General features: G+C 46.2%; 1 protein-coding gene across 1 annotated transcript in view; it reads right to left on the bottom strand.

Annotated features, from left to right (window-relative positions):
• The window catches only part of ncalda (neurocalcin delta a), an 86,021-nt gene that overhangs the window by 47,221 nt on the left and 24,541 nt on the right, over positions 1–14,259 (bottom strand). The window contains exon 3 of the mRNA XM_069145413.1: positions 12,054–12,118. The gene's annotated coding sequence lies outside the window, so the exon portion shown is untranslated. The remainder of the gene's footprint in view (positions 1–12,053; positions 12,119–14,259) is intronic.

Consider the following 14,259-nt stretch of genomic DNA (forward strand, 5'->3'; position numbering starts at 1 on the left):
TGGTTGTGAGGTGGTTGTGAAGCGGTTGTGAGCTGGTTGTGTGCTGGTTGTGAAGCGGTTGTGAGCTGGTTGTGAAGCGGTTGTGAGCTGGTTGTGAGCTGGTTGTGAGGTGGTTGTGAAGCGGTTGTGAGCTGGTTGTGAGCTGGTTGTGAAGCGGTTGTGAGCTGGTTGTGAGCTGGTTGTGAAGCGGTTGTGAGCTGGTTGTGAGGTGGTTGTGAGCTGGTTGTGAAGCGGTTGTGAGCTGGTTGTGAGCTGGTTGTGAAGCGGTTGTGAGCTGGTTGTGAGGTGGTTGTGAGCTGGTTGTGAGGTGGTTGTGAGCTGGTTGTGAGGTGGTTGTGAGTTGGTTGTGAGCTGATTGTGAGCTTGTTGTGAGCTGGTTGTGAGTTGGTTGTGAGTTGGTTGTGAGGTGGTTGTGAAGCGGTTGTGAGCTGGTTGTGTGCTGGTTGTGAAGCGGTTGTGAGCTGGTTGTGAAGCGGTTGTGAGCTGGTGAAGTGGTTTTGAGGTGGTTGTGAGGTGGTTGTGAACTGGTTGTGAGCTGGTTGTGAAGCGGTTGTGAGCTGGTTGTGAGCTGGTTGTGAGGTGGTTGTGAAGCGGTTGTGAGCTGGTTGTGTGCTGGTTGTGAAGCGGTTGTGAGCTGGTTGTGAAGCGGTTGTGAGCTGGTTGTGAGCTGGTTGTGAGGTGGTTGTGAAGCGGTTGTGAGCTGGTTGTGAGCTGGTTGTGAAGCGGTTGTGAGCTGGTTGTGAGCTGGTTGTGAAGCGGTTGTGAGCTGGTTGTGAGGTGGTTGTGAGCTGGTTGTGAAGCGGTTGTGAGCTGGTTGTGAGCTGGTTGTGAAGCGGTTGTGAGCTGGTTGTGAGGTGGTTGTGAGCTGGTTGTGAAGCGGTTGTGAGCTGGTTGTGAGCTGGTTGTGAAGCGGTTGTGAGGCGGTTGTGAGGCGGTTGTGAGGCGGTTGTGAGCTGGTTGTGAGGCGGTTGTGAGGCGGTTGTGAGCTGGTTGTGAGCGGTTTGTGAGGTGGTTGTGAGGTGGTTGTGAGCTGGTTGTGAAGCGGTTGTGAGCTGGTTGGGAGCTGGTTGGGAGCTGGTTGTGAAGCGGTTGTGAAGCGGTTGTGAAGCGGTTGTGAGGCGGTTGTGAGGCGGTTGTGAGGCGGTTGTGAGCTGGTTGTGAGGCGGTTGTGAGGCGGTTGTGAGCGGTTTGTGAGGTGGTTGTGAGCTGGTTGTGAAGCGGTTGTGAACTGGTTGTGAGCTGGTTGTGAGCTGGTTGTGAAGCGGTTGTGAAGCGGTTGTGAGCTGGTTGTGAGCTGGTTGTGAGCTGGTTGTGAAGCGGTTGTGAGCTGGTTGTGAGCTGGTTGTGAGCTGGTTGTGAAGCGGTTGTGAGCTGGTTGTGAGCTGGTTGTGAGCTGGTTGTAAGGTGGTTTTGAGGTGGTTGTGAGGTGGTTGTGAGGTGGTTGTGAGGTGGTTGTGAGGCGGTTGTGAGGCGGTTGTGAAGCGGTTGTGAGGCGGTTGTGAGCTGGTTGTGAAGCGGTAGTGAGCTGGTTGTGAGGTGGTTGTGAGCTGGTTGTGAGGTGGTTGTGAGTTGATTGTGAGCTGATTGTGAGCTGGTTGTGAAGCGGTTGTGAGCTGGTTGTGAGTTGGTTGTGAGCTGGTTGTGAGGTGGTTGTGAGGTGGTTGTGAGCTGGTTGTGAGGTGGTTTTGAGGTGGTTGTGAGGTGGTTGGGAACTGGTTGTGAGCTGGTTGTGAAGCGGTTGTGAGCTGGTTGTGAGCTGGTTGTGAGGCGGTTGTGAAGCGGTTGTGAGGCGGTTGTGAAGCGGTTGTGAAGCGGTTGTGAGCTGGTTGTGAGGTGGTTGTGAGTTGGTTGTGAAGCGGTTGTGAAGCGGTTGTGAGCTGGTTGTGAGCTGGTTGTGAGCTGGTTGTGAAGCGGTTGTGAGCTGGTTGTGAGCTGGTTGTAAGGTGGTTTTGAGGTGGTTGTGAGGTGGTTGTGAGGTGGTTGTGAGGCGGTTGTGAGGTGGTTGTGAAGCGGTTGTGAGGTGGTTGTGAGCTGGTTGTGAAGCCGTTGTGAGCTGGTTGTGAGGTGGTTGTGAGCTGGTTGTGAGGCGGTTGTGAGTTGGTTGTGAGCTGATTGTGAGGTGGTTGTGAAGCGGTTGTGAGCTGGTTGTGTGCTGGTTGTGAAGCGGTTGTGAGCTGGTTGTGAAGCGGTTGTGAGCTGGTTGTGAGCTGGTTGTGAGGTGGTTGTGAAGAGGTTGTGAGCTGGTTGTGAGCTGGTTGTGAAGCGGTTGTGAGCTGGTTGTGAGCTGGTTGTGAAGCGGTTGTGAGCTGGTTGTGAGGTGGTTGTGAGCTGGTTGTGAAGCGGTTGTGAGCTGGTTGTGAGCTGGTTGTGAAGCGGTTGTGAGCTGGTTGTGAGGTGGTTGTGAGCTGGTTGTGAAGCGGTTGTGAGCTGGTTGTGAGCTGGTTGTGAAGCGGTTGTGAGGCGGTTGTGAGGCGGTTGTGAGGCGGTTGTGAGCTGGTTGTGAGGCGGTTGTGAGGCGGTTGTGAGCTGGTTGTGAGCGGTTTGTGAGGTGGTTGTGAGGTGGTTGTGAGCTGGTTGTGAAGCGGTTGTGAGCTGGTTGGGAGCTGGTTGTGAGCTGGTTGTGAAGCGGTTGTGAAGCGGTTGTGAAGCGGTTGTGAGGTGGTTGTGAAGCGGTTGTGAGGTGGTTGTGAGCTGGTTGTGAAGCGGTTGTGAGCTGGTTGTGAGGTGGTTGTGAGCTGGTTGTGAGGCGGTTGTGAGTTGGTTGTGAGCTGATTGTGAGGTGGTTGTGAAGCGGTTGTGAGCTGGTTGTGTGCTGGTTGTGAAGCGGTTGTGAGCTGGTTGTGAAGCGGTTGTGAGCTGGTTGTGAGCTGGTTGTGAGCTGGTTGTGAAGCGGTTGTGAGCTGGTTGTGAGCTGGTTGTGAAGCGGTTGTGAGCTGGTTGTGAGGTGGTTGTGAGCTGGTTGTGAAGCGGTTGTGAGCTGGTTGTGAGCTGGTTGTGAAGCGGTTGTGAGCTGGTTGTGAGCTGGTTGTGAAGCGGTTGTGAGCTGGTTGTGAGCTGGTTGTGAAGCGGTTGTGAGGCGGTTGTGAGGCGGTTGTGAGGCGGTTGTGAGCTGGTTGTGAGGCGGTTGTGAGGCGGTTGTGAGCTGGTTGTGAGCGGTTTGTGAGGTGGTTGTGAGGTGGTTGTGAGCTGGTTGTGAAGCGGTTGTGAGCTGGTTGGGAGCTGGTTGTGAGCTGGTTGTGAAGCGGTTGTGAAGCGGTTGTGAGGCGGTTGTGAGGCGGTTGTGAGGCGGTTGTGAGGCGGTTGTGAGCTGGTTGTGAGGCGGTTGTGAGGCGGTTGTGAGCGGTTTGTGAGGTGGTTGTGAGCTGGTTGTGAAGCGGTTGTGAACTGGTTGTGAGCTGGTTGTGAGCTGGTTGTGAAGCGGTTGTGAAGCGGTTGTGAGCTGGTTGTGAGCTGGTTGTGAGCTGGTTGTGAAGCGGTTGTGAGCTGGTTGTGAGCTGGTTGTGAGCTGGTTGTGAGCTGGTTGTGAGCTGGTTGTGAAGCGGTTGTGAGCTGGTTGTGAGCTGCTTGTGAGCTGGTTGTAAGGTGGTTTTGAGGTGGTTGTGAGGTGGTTGTGAGGTGGTTGTGAGGCGGTTGTGAGGCGGTTGTGAAGCGGTTGTGAGGCGGTTGTGAGCTGGTTGTGAAGCGGTTGTGAGCTGGTTGTGAGGTGGTTGTGAGCTGGTTGTGAGGTGGTTGTGAGTTGGTTGTGAGCTGATTGTGAGCTGGTTGTGAAGCGGTTGTGAGCTGGTTGTGAGTTGGTTGTGAGCTGGTTGTGAGGTGGTTGTGAGGTGGTTGTGAGCTGGTTGTGAGGTGGTTTTGAGGTGGTTGTGAGGTGGTTGGGAACTGGTTGTGAGCTGGTTGTGAAGCGGTTGTGAGCTGGTTGTGAGCTGGTTGTGAGGCGGTTGTGAAGCGGTTGTGAGGCGGTTGTGAAGCGGTTGTGAAGCGGTTGTGAGCTGGTTGTGAGGTGGTTGTGAGTTGGTTGTGAAGCGGTTGTGAAGCGGTTGTGAGCTGGTTGTGAGCTGGTTGTGAGCTGGTTGTGAAGCGGTTGTGAGCTGGTTGTGAGCTGGTTGTAAGGTGGTTTTGAGGTGGTTGTGAGGTGGTTGTGAGGTGGTTGTGAGGCGGTTGTGAGGTGGTTGTGAAGCGGTTGTGAGGTGGTTGTGAGCTGGTTGTGAAGCGGTTGTGAGCTGGTTGTGAGGTGGTTGTGAGCTGGTTGTGAGGCGGTTGTGAGTTGGTTGTGAGCTGATTGTGAGCTGGTTGTGAAGCGGTTGTGAGCTGGTTGTGAGTTGGTTGTGAGCTGGTTGTGAGGTGGTTGTGAGGTGGTTGTGAGCTGGTTGTGAGGTGGTTTTGAGGTGGTTGTGAGGTGGTTGTGAACTGGTTGTGAGCTGGTTGTGAAGCGGTTGTGAGCTGGTTGTGAGCTGGTTGTGAGGTGGTTGTGAAGCGGTTGTGAGCTGGTTGTGTGCTGGTTGTGAAGCGGTTGTGAGCTGGTTGTGAAGCGGTTGTGAGCTGGTTGTGAGCTGGTTGTGAGGTGGTTGTGAAGCGGTTGTGAGCTGGTTGTGAGCTGGTTGTGAAGCGGTTGTGAGCTGGTTGTGAGCTGGTTGTGAAGCGGTTGTGAGCTGGTTGTGAGGTGGTTGTGAGCTGGTTGTGAAGCGGTTGTGAGCTGGTTGTGAGCTGGTTGTGAGCTGGTTGTGAGGTGGTTGTGAAGCGGTTGTGAGCTGGTTGTGAGCTGGTTGTGAAGCGGTTGTGAGCTGGTTGTGAGCTGGTTGTGAAGCGGTTGTGAGCTGGTTGTGAGGTGGTTGTGAGCTGGTTGTGAAGCGGTTGTGAGCTGGTTGTGAGCTGGTTGTGAAGCGGTTGTGAGCTGGTTGTGAGGTGGTTGTGAGCTGGTTGTGAAGCGGTTGTGAGCTGGTTGTGAGCTGGTTGTGAGCTGGTTGTGAAGTGGTTGTGAGCTGGTTGTGAGCTGGTTGTGAAGCGGTTGTGAAGCGGTTGTGAGGCGGTTGTGAGGCGGTTGTGAGGCGGTTGTGAGGCGGTTGTGAGCTGGTTGTGAGGCGGTTGTGAGGCGGTTGTGAGCTGGTTGTGAGCGGTTTGTGAGGTGGTTGTGAGGTGGTTGTGAGGTGGTTGTGAGCTGGTTGTGAAGCGGTTGTGAGCTGGTTGTGAGCTGGTTGTGAAGCGGTTGTGAAGCGGTTGTGAGGCGGTTGTGAGGCGGTTGTGAGCGGTTTGTGAGGTGGTTGTGAGCTGGTTGTGAAGCGGTTGTGAGGCGGTTGTGAGGCGGTTGTGAGGCGGTTGTGAGGCGGTTGTGAGGCGGTTGTGAGCTGGTTGTGAGGCGGTTGTGAGGCGGTTGTGAGGTGGTTGTGAGCGGTTTGTGAGGTGGTTGTGAGCTGGTTGTGAAGCGGTTGTGAGCTGGTTGTGAGCTGGTTGTGAGCTGGTTGTGAAGCGGTTGTGAGCTGGTTGTGAAGCGGTTGTGAAGCGGTTGTGAAGCGGTTGTGAGGCGGTTGTGAAGCGGTTGTGAGCTGGTTGTGAGGTGGTTGTGAGGTGGTTGTGAGCTGGTTGTGAAGCGGTTGTGAGCTGGTTGTGAGGTGGTTGTGGTGCCTCAAGGTGAATATGTGGTCTTTCACCAAATATTGGTCTGCCCTAATACCACTGAATGTTCATGAGTCGCAACTCAATTCTCAATTAATTAATCAAATAATCACTTTCAAAATAAACTTTTTTACGTAATAAAAAGCTGCTACACACATGCAAACACACAAACACACACACAACCTCATACTTTGACAGACAGTAGGGAACTAACATAATGAGATGGGATGAGATGCTGGTTATGAATATTGGAGGGAGTCGAGCCATGATGATGATGGAAAAGTATTTAAAGGAGATGAATAAACAAGCTTCAGAAAAATAACTTAATTCACAGGAAGAACTCAGTAGACACTTCATATAAATTTCAGAAATGCATACATCAGGTCCTGCAGACCACCTTATCTGACCTTTTCAAAGGGGCTTTTCACTGCTTTTAGACCCTGAGCAGCACTTCTGTGGATGCATGTAACCCACTTCAGTGTGTGTGTGTGTGTGTGTGTGTGTGTGTGTGTGTGTGTGTGTGTGTGTGTGTGTATGTGTGTGTGTGTGTGTGTGTGTGTGTGTGTGTGTGTGTGTGTGTGTGTGTGTGTGTGTGTTTGTGTGTGTGTGTGTTTGTGTATATGTGTGTGAGTGTATGAGTGTGTGTGTGTGTGTGTTTGTGTGTGCCTGAGTTCGGATGTAGGGTGGGTAACAGGCACTAGAGGGAATTCCTTCCTCCTGAAGCCTCAGGAAGCAACAGCATGGGCGGAAGAGAAAACAACTTCTCTTTCCAAGGCAAACCCTTTAGAAGTTGTTCCTTTGGAAACGGAAACACTCCCTGCACGCTGTGTCAGTGTTTGAAACCCACTTCCAAATAACACCATTATTGTTTGCAGTGTGTTACTAAAATCAGCAGCAGGCATAAAAAAAAAAAAAATCAGGTATGAAACAATGGAAGTTCCTGAAATGGCAAATAAATCCAAAACAAGCAGCACTGAGGGCTGAATGTTTGCCTGTGTGTGTGTGTTGGAGGAGTTTTTGTAAGAGTGGATTGGCAGGGAGACCTTGACCATGAAGGTTGGACCAGTGTCAGAAAGCTGTGATTTAATCTTAGCAGATGGACTGCTGGTGTTAGATAATAACAGATTAATAATTGGGTCATCAGCTATCAGGATGGGAAGGCCCACAACGGGTTGTACCACTGAAGGTTTGAGTGGGACCACGGTGTCAGGGTTTCACCATTCAAGTAAACTACAGGCATATTTTTGCGTTCCCGGTAACAGAACAAAAGGAACAGAACAAATGAGGACAATCACTGAACTGGCAGCCTGGAACATTTGATTTGGGGTGAAATCATTTTCAAACAATAGCAGGTCCTCTACAGGGAGCAACTGTGATGCATGCAGTGAGAAATACAGACAGTAGTGCAATATACAAAGACACAGAGATGACACACAAAAACATACTATACACCAGGAAAAGTGCAAAAACAGATAAAAAAAAAAAAACAGGACAGAGAAAAGAAAAGAAAAACTATATATAGTAATACAGTGGTAGTATTTATAGGAATGATAACAGAATGGTTATATTAAGCACATGTTAATAGATAAATAAATAGACAAGAATAGGAGGAATATTATTAGAAGGTTAAGACAAAGGTGACTAAGGGTGTGTATGTGTTGGGGGGGCATTGAAGGCCACACTGATGATAGCACAAGGCTTTATAAATGGACTTTATTATCACAACGGCACATATACAGTAACTGCACACTGTGTGACAGCATCTCACTGCTGCTGAGGGTCAACAGGACCAAAACTCTCTCACTCCACCACGAGCATGTTGAAACAGCACTTCTGTGTAAAACCCCCTTCATGGAGCAGATATACACGGCACACAGCTCAGACTGGGAGACAGTTATCAACCAGCCACCAACTTATATGCAAGAGTCTCTTCTCAACAAGGTGATCTCAGAAAGCTGCTTTAATCACTTCAAGTTTTTGGTGAAATTCTGGTGTGCAGGTAAATGAGTGCAGCTGTCGGTGTCTGATGCACCATTAACAGGAAATGTTTGGAAGAGCATGAATGTGGAGACAACAGTGACGATGAGAATGTGGTGTTGCACAATTACAAGCGTCGCAAGTCTGTGTAACTGCCAACGACAACACATACAGGAATCAGCAGAAACCTGGCCGGTAGACAAGGAAGTGAATTCATCTCCCACACACCATATGGTTATGAGTGGAACAATGCACAGTCCTGAGGGGAGAGAGAGGACATCCACATACACCACCACCACCCATGTTAACATGCAGACATGCAAGAATTCACATGGAAACCTGCAGGGAACCTTCGATAAAGAAGCTGCACACTTCTACTCGTGACTGCACGCCCTCGTGTGTCCACCAGCAGCTGGACTCCCACAGGCTGCAGGTTACACACAGCTGTTCTCAGAGCTTTCCATCAGTACAATGAGTTCAATTCACGACCCACTGAAATGAGCAGAGGAGTTAAAAACCAATCTCATCCTTGTTGTTATGTAAGTGCGGTATACGGGGTGGGCGAGCCGACGCACCTCGCTGAACAGGCTAATCCAACGTACCACAGTGCCTGCCAAAACAAATGACGACAGCATCTTAAGATGTCTTTATTGTTGTGTAACAAAACAGGTGGTGATAATGAATATCAATTCTATATAAAAGCTGCAAATTAAAAGAATGAACCATTTATCAATTAAGTTGACAAAAATGTAAGAGGAAGAAAACACTGCATATTCACATCACTGAGATCAACACAACTGTTCTTCTGAAGGAGCTGCAATTTTTAAATATTGATGAATGCAATTAACATTGAAAGTAGCGAAAAATAAAGACTGAGTGGAAGTTATAGCATTTATTTAAACTGGTCCTATTGTATTCTCACTGTATGCAAACATGTCAACGTTAATTAAGACATTGTGAGCTCTCAGTTTCCCTCATCTTCCAATCTTTTAATCAAAGAAATCAACTAAGAATGTTATGAATACTAGAAATCAACAAACAAAGGATTTTAAAGGTCATTATAATATTAATGACAGTTTGGAGCAGCAGGAAAAGCTGATTGCAAATGAATTGTCTGATATGACCCCCCAAAATTTTCTACTATCAATAATGAATGAAATGAAATCTTTGACTCTATTAGAAACCTAATAACTGGAAGTAGCTATAATTTATCATTTGAACTTTTATGTATTCAACATCTGTTAACCTCTACTATATATTTATGAGATAGATCAGTCAAATAATCTGTGATAACACAGAAAGATAATTTAAGGGGCTTCCTGAATGAGGAGAAGAAATAAAGAAGACAGAAGTTTATTCTGCTTCAGTACAACTGAACTTCATTACAAAATGATATAAAGAAAGATATACTGTAGAAATACTGCCCACTATCCTCCTCCTCCTCCTCTTGCATCATACTTGCTTTCTGTCACCCATATTTGACCGACCTGCTGTATTAAAGGAATAAGTCAGAGTTGTCAGACCTCTGGACAGTTGGACTGATTTTAATGCTGAAAGTGATGCTCACAGAATTTAGTATGAAGAATTGTTGGAGAGGTGATGTGCAGAGGTGTGCTGTCAGAGGAGAGGAGGCCGCACAGCAATGAAGTCCAGTGGAAAAGGCAAAACCACAGATGTGAAATTTCATTTAAGCATCACAAATATGATTCTGAAGTCTGTTTATGACTGAGGAATTTTTTTTGTAACTTTGAGCACATGGTTGATAACTATCATCACTCAGCATGGAGAGGACCTGAATGTTTAAGGTTGTGGTAACATTGGTGTTATGTATGTGAGCTCCATACCTGTGATTTGTTTTGGTGTTTGTACTTTCTAATCTTACTTTGAGTTATATTAAAGAACTTTTATAGTTTGTCAGTAATCAGTGTTGAGTTCTATTGTGAGGTTTACACGGTTTAAATGTATTTTCGGACTTTTCAGCTTTTTTGCCCATTTTAGAAAAGTAATCAAATACAATAAGTGACATTACTTTGATGAAGTAATTAAAACCTTCCCAACACTGGAAATCATGTACGAGCTCTCCAAAATGAGAACACGTGTTGTTTTTCCTGTTCTTCACTTTCTGAAGGCAGTGAGTGAATTCAGCAGTCAAACAATCAAACACAAGTTTTGCACGGCTCAAATTTCATGGCTTTCATCTTACAGTTGTCAAGATATTTCACTCAAAATTACACATCAATGGTACGGTGGCCCAGGAGGGCAAGGACTAATCTTACACCTACAGACCGACATCAGAGCAGATCCTGGATCAGAAATACCATTTTAACAGAACATTACACAATGTATTAATTTAATTGCATTTATAACTGGGGAGGAAACAAGAAACTGGGAGTGAATAAAAGGTTTGTTATACAATCGCTAAAATGTCTCAAGAGTTACTCAACAGCATTACAACCCACTCTATCCTCAATGATTCAGGAACTATAAACAGAAGGCAGAAGAAAATACTGATGACCGGTCTGTCCTTTGCATTGTTTTTTGTCAGATGGCCGGCTGGTTGCAGAGAGAGGGTTAACCAGAGCCCACGGTCGCCGTCTCTTATCAGAAAGCAACAGGTTGGAATCAGGAGCAAGAAAAAGACACATCACCATCACATCTCCACTGAGTCATTCACTGGTCCCCTGCTCACTATTACTGACACACACACACACACACACACACACACACACACACACACACACACACACACACACACACACACACACACCATGAATACACGTATACAGATCGAACAAGCACTCCCACACCTGCAGTAATAATATTCCTACAGAAATAGAGCCGCTGTCTCTGCATATTGATGTCTGTCTACGGACGGACACTCAGCTCATATTTGTCCTTGACTTATGAGCGAGTGTGAGCGAGTGTGAGCGAGTGTGTGTGTGTGTGTGTGTGTGTGTGTTACTGACTGTGTGTAATGACCTGTGTTTGGAGGGATCTGGGGGCCTGGGAACTGTGTGGAAATCACATTGGGCTTCCTCTGGCTCATCTCAGAGTCATGGGAAACAACAGTGACCAGAACCAACAGGACTCCTCCACGCTGCTGACTGACCACCCAACATCTGACTGTTTAGACTGGACATCGGACACCAGAGATAAAAGCAGCGAGGAGGATGTCCTTTGCACTGGGATGACAGGACAAATATGTATTTTCAACTAGATAGGGATGTCACGATACTAGAGATTTGGTCGTCAGTACCACTGAAATTCTTCGGTTCTTGATATCAATATTGAAACCACAGCAAAAAAAATAAATTCAATGAAATAAATGCATTTCAACATGAACTCCAATAAACAACACTGTTAGAAATCCCTCGTCTCCCGGTTTGAAAAGTGAAGCCAATGCAGAAGTGCCTTACAATACCACTGAGGGCCAATAGGGGGTGGACCTAAAAACATTCCTGTTTCCAATAGTCTCCAATAGACTCCCATTCAAAAAATTCTATCATCAAATACTAAGTCAATACATTTTTTCTACAAGTCATTATGGTGTCATTAGATTTTTAGATTTTTTTTCACTTTATTAATCCCTGAGGGGAAATGTCTTCACTACAGCAGGGGGTCTCTCAGGAGGGAGATGCTGCAGCAGGCTGCCACTAGCACGGCGCCAGGTAACCTGACCTGAGGTGCATGTTTTTGGATGATGGGAGGAAGCCGGAGAACCCGGAGAGAACCCACGCAAGCACAGGGAGAACATGCAAACTCCGCACAGAAAGGCCCAGGACCGGATTCGAATCCGGAACCTTTTTTGCTGTGAGGTGACGGTGCTAACCACTGCACCACCGTGCCGCCCTAAATTCCCTCCTGCTGATCAGTGTTCTGGTTGTCCTTCTGGAAATAATCCCATAATTAATTTGATATTTGGCTTTAGAGAGAAGTATGTTTGGGGGCGTAAATGGTTTGATTGACATGCCAGGAGGACAGTTGGGTGTCTGGTATAAGTGGGAAGACATTGTGTCCTATGGTTTTCAGTCCAGATCCATCAGATTCTCCCCAGCTCGTCCAATACGGTCACGACTTTCTCCAAAAAAACAAGATGGCAACGGCCAAAATACCAGACTTGGCTTTTGGTATCAACTTGGTACTAAAGTCACAGTTCTCATACCATCCCTACAACTACACATCTGTTGGTGCCACTGAGTCAAACTACATTCAGTGTTTTACCACAACAATGTCAAAATGTTTATGATCTCGCTGTTCTTAATATGAGAACCGGATTGGCAGAACCACATGGAAACAGACTATACTTTACAGACTATACGTTATCGGTTCATTGGTATGGTTAAACTGTAGAAAGACAACAGTGGGATACTTCCAATTGCATTTTACCCTGCATTACTTTCTGCAGACACTTCATGATGAAACTGTTTAAAGGCAGATATAAAACACAGAAAAAAATATTTTTCAACCTTTGGCGTCTTCTGCTGAGTTTCCAGGGTAACTTCTGCTTCTTAGACCACAACCTCACTCGGATCTGTTCAAAAAAAGGGATAGAAACACCAATGTCAGCATGCCAAAGGTCGATCATATGAAGATAATAACACAAATGTTAAACAGAGAAAATTCATAGTTTGCTCAAAGTTGTTCGGACTTTGCAGAGCAGTGAAATCCTACATGAAGTGTGAGTATGTCAGACTGAGTCCAGAGGGTTTTTGGAACTGCCTATTCAATCAGCAGCACTAACATCGTGATAGGGACAATGTTAACATGCTGTTTCTAGCAGGTGCAATACTTACTTTGTTAACCAATGTAGTTTTGTGTGGTAGCCTGCTAACATCACTACGAAGCACAGCTGACAAATACCAGCCAAATTAAAAAAAAATGACCAGAATCATGGCACTAAAAGAAAAGTTAGGATCGACGTGAACGTTAGAAGAGGCTGTAACTTCTAATTTCTTAACTGGAAGTGGACGCATTCACTCACCGAGATGCATGTTTAGGCTGAACCTCTGACTGACCAACATTATGATCCGACAGCTAGCATAGCTCAAGAGCAGCTGCTGAATGAATGATGTTTTCTCAGTCTGCTGGAGAACATGCCTACTGTACAGACTGTGTACTTTTCACAGAGAAGTATTCTAATTAACTGGGAATTACTGGAATTAAGCATGATCCTTAAGTCCTCTATGTTTAGAATAGAGTAGGAGAGCCAGCTGGAAACAGCCCAAAGCTCAAATCTCAGTTCAGGCAAGAACAAATTCCTTGGTTCAGTAAGTACAGTAGGATGCTGATTGCCAAGAAAAATCAACAACAATAAATATTATGAATAAAAAATATGAAGCCTGTTGATTTTTAAATAAGTTTTTGGATCAGGTTTGTGTGGATCAGACCCACGTATGTCAGCCACGTGTGTTAATGATCTTTTTAGTATGCAGTACATGTGATGTATGTAGAGTGCTGAGTGTGTATTCTGGAGGACATTAAAAGTTCATGGTCAATATGGCAGGAAGGGAGACTTGTACAATCAGTAAAAAGAACAAAAAATAGAAGCTCCTTTTAAAAAAAAAAAAAGACGTCCAATGTCACCACTTTAATGAGCAATCAGCAGTGAATGGATCCTGAAAAAACAATGACAATTTCACTTCATCATTGTGCTTCTTACTAGAGAGATGAGACATTTCAAAATAATTACCCTTCAATTCTTGGTACTCCTTTTAAACACCAAGGTACGTGACCTTCTCTTTGCAAGTTTGAAGTGTTTATCTCAGATGCAACAATATGAGCCGGTCCCATTGAAGCTTTTTCCTGCCGGGTCCGTGGAGCAGGGGAAAGTGTGGGGAAAGCTGCCTTCCGTGTTGCAGTGGCCGAAGTTCCTGTCCTCTCACTTCCACAGGATTTCTCAACAACACAACCCTTCTGGCACTGGACAGCTTGGTAACCACAAACTCTGCAAGCACTCTGACAACTCTGCCTGATTGTGAGAGGGTGTTTGTGTGTTGTGCAATTCTCACACAAAAATGTTTTTTTTTTAACACACAAACATCTCTCTCTCACACAGCTTTGTTTTCAGTCAGTGTAGAATCAATCATCTTCGATCGCCTGTACACAGAACAGAAGAGTACAATGTTTGGAGACTACATGGCGTCTACGCATCTCCATCTCTGTCCACGCAGGATTCATTCAGAGCCCAGTACACTAGCACTGTAGCTACGTGCCTAGAAACAGAATTGGGTCATTTTCCTCAATAAAGAAATGACTAAATAATATTTTATATTTGGCTTCTCTTTATCTACTTTAAGGACTTTTAAGGTGATATTTATGCAGAAATATAGACAATTCAATGGGTTCACAAACTGTGAGGAAAACTTAGTTGGGACCCAAGTAATGCTTACTTTAAAATAACAGGCTGCTAAACTTACTGGTTTATTTGAGTCAATATAAGGGTGTAAATATATCCACTGAATTAAGACCAATGTGGAGTGTTTAGTCACTTGGTGGCAATAATCTAGGGTTTGTACCAGTAAATAAATCTGACATCAAAAGGGGAAAGAAATATAAATTTTAAATATGCTTCATGCTTATTTTTTTTAGTGATTATGATGGTGCAGGTCCATTGCTTTATTGTATGGGAAGAGCCCTGTGAGAGGGTCTCCGTAACAGCTCCAACTATAACTC

This window comes from Embiotoca jacksoni, unplaced genomic scaffold (genome assembly GCF_022577435.1).
Source record: "Embiotoca jacksoni isolate LCO1_2020_lvr unplaced genomic scaffold, fEmbJac1.0.p SCAF_124, whole genome shotgun sequence".
Lineage (NCBI taxonomy): Eukaryota > Metazoa > Chordata > Actinopteri > Embiotocidae > Embiotoca > Embiotoca jacksoni.